The sequence below is a fragment of the Vanacampus margaritifer genome, unplaced genomic scaffold (assembly GCF_051991255.1).
Source record: "Vanacampus margaritifer isolate UIUO_Vmar unplaced genomic scaffold, RoL_Vmar_1.0 HiC_scaffold_25, whole genome shotgun sequence".
NCBI lineage: Eukaryota > Metazoa > Chordata > Actinopteri > Syngnathiformes > Syngnathidae > Vanacampus > Vanacampus margaritifer.
In genome coordinates, this window is record NW_027520735.1 from 363,286 (window position 1) to 368,550 (window position 5,265).

A 5,265-nucleotide genomic window follows, 5' to 3' on the forward strand; every position below is an offset into this window, starting at 1 on the left:
TTGAAACCGTAGTTTGAAAACCTAACCCTAATATAAAACCCTAGTTTGAAACCTTAACCCTAACGTAAAACCCTAGTTTGAATCCCTAACCCTAATGCAAAACCCTAGTTTGAAACCCTAACCCTAATGTAAAACCCTAGTTTGTAACTCTAACCCTAATGTAAAACCCTACTTTGAAACACTAACCCTAATGTAAAACACTAGTTTGAAACCGTAACGCTAATTTGAAACCCTAGTTTGAAACACTTGCCCTAATGTAAAACCCTAGTTTGAAACCGTAACCCTAATTTGAAACCCTAGTTTGAAACCCTAACCCTAATTTGAAACCCTAGTTTGAAACCCTAACCCTAATGCAAAACCCTTGTTTGAAACCCTAACCCTAATGTAAAACCCTAGTTTGTAACCCTAACCCTAATGTAAAACCCTAGTTTGAAACCCTAACCCTAATGTAAAACCCTAGTTTGAAACCCTAAACCTAATGTTAAACCCTAGTTTGTAACCCTAACCTTAATATAAAAACCCTAGTTTGAAACCCTAACCCTAATGTTAAACCCTAGTTTGAAACCCTAACCCTAATGTAAAACCCCTTGTTTGTAACCCTAACCCTAATTTGAAACCCTAGTTTGAAACCCTAACCCTAATGTTAAACCCTACTTTGAAACCCTAACCCTAATTTGAAACCGTAGTTTGAAAACCTAACCCTAATATAAAACCCTAGTTTGAAACCCTAACCCTAACGTAAAACCCTAGTTTGAATCCCTAACCCTAATTTAAAACCCTAGTTTGTAACCCTAACCCTAACGTAAAACCCTAGTTTGAAACCCTAACCATAATGTAAAACCCTAGTTTGAAGCATTAACCCTAATGTAAAACCCTAGTTTGAAACCCTAACCATAATGTAAAACCCTAGTTTGAAACCCTAACCCTAATTGTAAACCCTAGTTTGTAACCCTAACCCTAATGCAAAACCCTAGTTTGAAACCCTAATCCTAATGTAAAACCCTAGTTTGAAGCATTAACCCTAATGTAAAACCCTTGTTTGAAACCCTAACCCTAATGTTAAACCCTAGTTTGAAACCCTAACCCTAACGTAAAACCCTAGTTTGAAGCCCTAACCCTAATGTAAAACCCTAGTTTGTAACCCTAACCCTAATTTGAAAACCGAGTTTGAAACCCTAACCCTAACGTAAAACCCTAGTTTGAATCCCTAACCCTAATGTAAAACGATAGTTTGAAACCGTAACCCTAATTTGAAACCCTAGTTTGAAACACTAACTCTAATGTAAAACCCTATTTTGAAACCGTAACCCTAATTTGAAACCCTAGTTTGAAACCCTAACCCTAATGTAAAACACTAGTTTGAAACCCTAACCCTAATTTGAAACCCTAGTTTGAAACCCTAACCCTAATGTAAAACCCTAGTTTGAAACCCTAACCCTAATGTTAAACCCTAGTTTGAAACCCTAACTCTAATTTGAAACCGTAGTTTGAAAACCTAACCCTAATATAAAACCCTAGTTTGAAACCCTAACCCTAACATAAAACCCTAGTTTGAATCCCTAACCCTAATGCAAAACCCTAGTTTGAAACCCTAACTCTAATGTAAAACCCTAGTTTGTAACCCTAACCCTAATGTAAAACCCTAGTTTGAAACACTAACCCTAATGTAAAACACTAGTTTGAAACCGTAACGCTAATTTGAAACCCTAGTTTGAAACACTTACCCTAATGTAAAACCCTAGTTTGAAACCATAACCCTAATTTGAAACCCTAGTTTGAAACCCTAAGCCTAATTTGAAACCCTAGTTTGAAACCCTAACCCTAATGCAAAACCCTTGTTTGAAACCCTAACCGTAATGTAAAACCCTAGTTTGTAACCCTAACCCTAATGTAAAACCCTAGTTTGAAACCCTAACCCTAATGTAAAACCCTAGTTTGAAACCCTAACCCTAATGTTAAACCCTAGTTTGTAACCCTAACCCTAATATAAAAACCCTAGTTTGAAACCCTAACCCTAATTTTAAACACTAGTTTGAAACATAACCCTAATTTGAAACCCTAGTTTGAAACCCTAACCCTAATGTAAAACACTAGTTTGAAACCCTAACACTAATTTGAAACCCTAGTTTGAAACCCTAACCCTAATGCAAAACCCTAGTTTGAAACCCTAACCCTAATGTAAAACCCTAGTTTGCAACCCTAACCCTAATGTTAAACCCTAGTTTGAAACCCTAACCCTAATTTGAAACCGTAGTTTGAAAACCTAACCCTAATATAAAACCCTAGTTTGAAACCCTAACCCTAACGTAAAACCCTAGTTTGAATCCCTAACCCTAATGCAAAACCCTAGTTTGAAACCCTAACCCTAATGCAAAACCCTAGTTTGAAACCCTAACCCTAATGTAAAACCCTAGATTGTAACCCTAACCCTAATGTAAAACCCTAGTTTGAATCCCTAACCCTAATGTAAAACCCTAGTTTGAAACCGTAACCCTAATTTGAAACCCTAGTTTGAAACACTAACCCTAATGTAAAACCCTAGTTTGAAACCGTAACCCTAATTTGAAACCCTAGTTTGAAACCCTAACCCTAATGTAAAACACTAGTTTGAAACCCTAACCCTAATTTGAAACCCTAGTTTGAAACCCTAACCCTAATCTAAAACCCCTTCTTTGTAACCCTAACCCTAATGTAAAACCCTAGTTTGAAACCCTAACACTAATGTAAAACCCTAGTTTGAAACCCTAACCCTAATGTTAAACTCTAGTTTGAATCCCTAACCCTAATGTTAAACCCTAGTTTGAAACCCTAACCCTAATCTAAAACCCCTTCTTTGTAACCCTAACCCTAATTTGAAACCCTAGTTTGAAACCCTAACCCTAATGTTAAACCCTAGTTTGAAACCCTAACCCTAATTTGAAACCCTAGTTTGAAAATCTAACCCTAATATAAAACCCTAGTTTGAAACCCTAACCCTAACGTAAAACCCTAGTTTGAATCCCTAACCCTAATGCAAAACCCTAGTTTGAAACTCTAACACTAATGTAAAACCCTAGTTTGTAACCCTAACCCTAATGTAAAACCCTAGTTTGAAACCCTAACCCTAATGTAAAACACTAGTTTGAAACCGTAACGCTAATTTGAAACCCTAGTTTGAAACACTAACCCTAATGTAAAACCCTAGTTTGAAACCGTAACCCTAATTTGAAACCCTAGTTTGAAACCCTAACCCTAATGTAAAACACTAGTTTGAAACCCTAACCCTAATTTGAAACCCTAGTTTGAAACCCTAAGCCTAATGCAAAACCCTAGTTTGAAACCCTAACCCTAATGTAAAACCCTAGTTTGTAACCCTAACCCTAATGTAAAACCCTAGTTTGAAACCCTAACCCTAATGTAAAACCCTAGTTTGAAGCATTAACCCTAATGTAAAACCCTTGTTTGAAACCCTAACCCTAATGTTAAACCCTAGTTTGAAACCCTAACCCTAACGTAAAACCCTAGTTTGAAACCCTAACCCTAATGTAAAACCCTAGTTTGAATCCCTAACCCTAATGCAAAACCCTAGTTTGAAACCCTAACCCTAATGTAAAACCCTAGTTTGTAACCCTAACCCTAAAGTAAAACCCTAGTTTGAAACACTAACCCTAATGTAAAACACTAGTTTGAAACCGTAACGCTAATTTCAAACCCTAGTTTGAAACACTTGCCATAATGTAAAACCCTAGTTTGAAACCGTAACCCTAATTTGAAACCCTAGTTTGAAACCCTAACCCTAATTTGAAACCCTAGTTTGAAACCCTAACCCTAATGCAAAACCCTTGTTTGAAACCCTAACCCTAATGTAAAACCCTAGTTTGTAACCCTAACCCTAATGTAAAACCCTAGTTTGAAACCCTAACCCTAATGTAAAACCCTAGTTTGAAACCCTAACCCTAATGTTAAACCCTAGTTTGTAACCCTAACCCTAATATAAAAACCCTAGTTTGAAACCCTAACCCTAATGTTAAACCCTAGTTTGAAACCCTAACCCTAATGTAAAACCCTAGTTTGAAGCATTAACCCTAATGTAAAACCCTTGTTTGAAACCCTAACCCTAATGTTAAACCCTAGTTTGAAACCCTAACCCTAACGTAAAACCCTAGTTTGAAACCCTAACCCTAATGTAAAACCCTAGTTTGAAACACTTGCCCTAATGTAAAACCCTAGTTTGAAACCGTAACCCTAATTTGAAACCCTTGTTTGAAACCCTGACCCTAATTTGAAACCCTAGTTTGAAACCCTAACCCTAATGCAAAACCCTTGTTTGAAACCCTAACCCTAATGTAAAACCCTAGTTTGTAACCCTAACCCTAATGTAAAACCCTAGTTTGAAACCCTAACCCTAATGTAAAACCCTAGTTTGAAACCCTAACCCTAATGTTAAACCCTAGTTTGTAACCCTAACCCTAATATAAAAACCCTAGTTTGAAACCCTAACCCTAATGTTAAACCCTAGTTTGAAACCCTAACCCTAATGTAAAACCCCTTGTTTGTAACCCTAACCCTAATTTGAAACCCTAGTTTGAAACCCTAACCCTAATGTTAAACCCTACTTTGAAACCCTAACCCTAATTTGAAACCGTAGTTTGAAAACCTAACCCTAATATAAAACCCTAGTTTGAAACCCTAACCCTAACGTAAAACCCTAGTTTGAATCCCTAACCCTAATTTAAAACCCTAGTTTGTAACCCTAACCCTAATGTAAAACCCTAGTTTGAAACCCTAACCATAATGTAAAACCCTAGTTCGAAACCCTAACCCTAATGGTAAACCCTAGTTTGAAACCCTAACCCTAATGTAAAACCCTAGTTTGAAGCATTAACCCTAATGTAAAACCCTAGTTTGAAACCCTAACCTTAATGGTAAACCCTAGTTTGTAACCCTAACCCTAATGCAAAACCCTAGTTTGAAACCCTAACCCTAATGTAAAACCCTAGTTTGTAACCCTAACCCTAATGTAAAACCCTAGTTTGAAACCCTAACCCTAATGTAAAACCCTAGTTTGAAGCATTAACCCTAATGTAAAACCCTTGTTTGAAACCCTAACCCTAATGTTAAACCCTAGTTTGAAACCCTAACCCTAACGTAAAACCCTAGTTTGAAGCCCTAACCCTAATGTAAAACCCTAGTTTGTAACCCTAACCCTAATTTGAAAACCGAGTTTGAAACCCTAACCCTAACGTAAAACCCTAGTTTGAATCCCTAACCCTAATGTAAAACGAT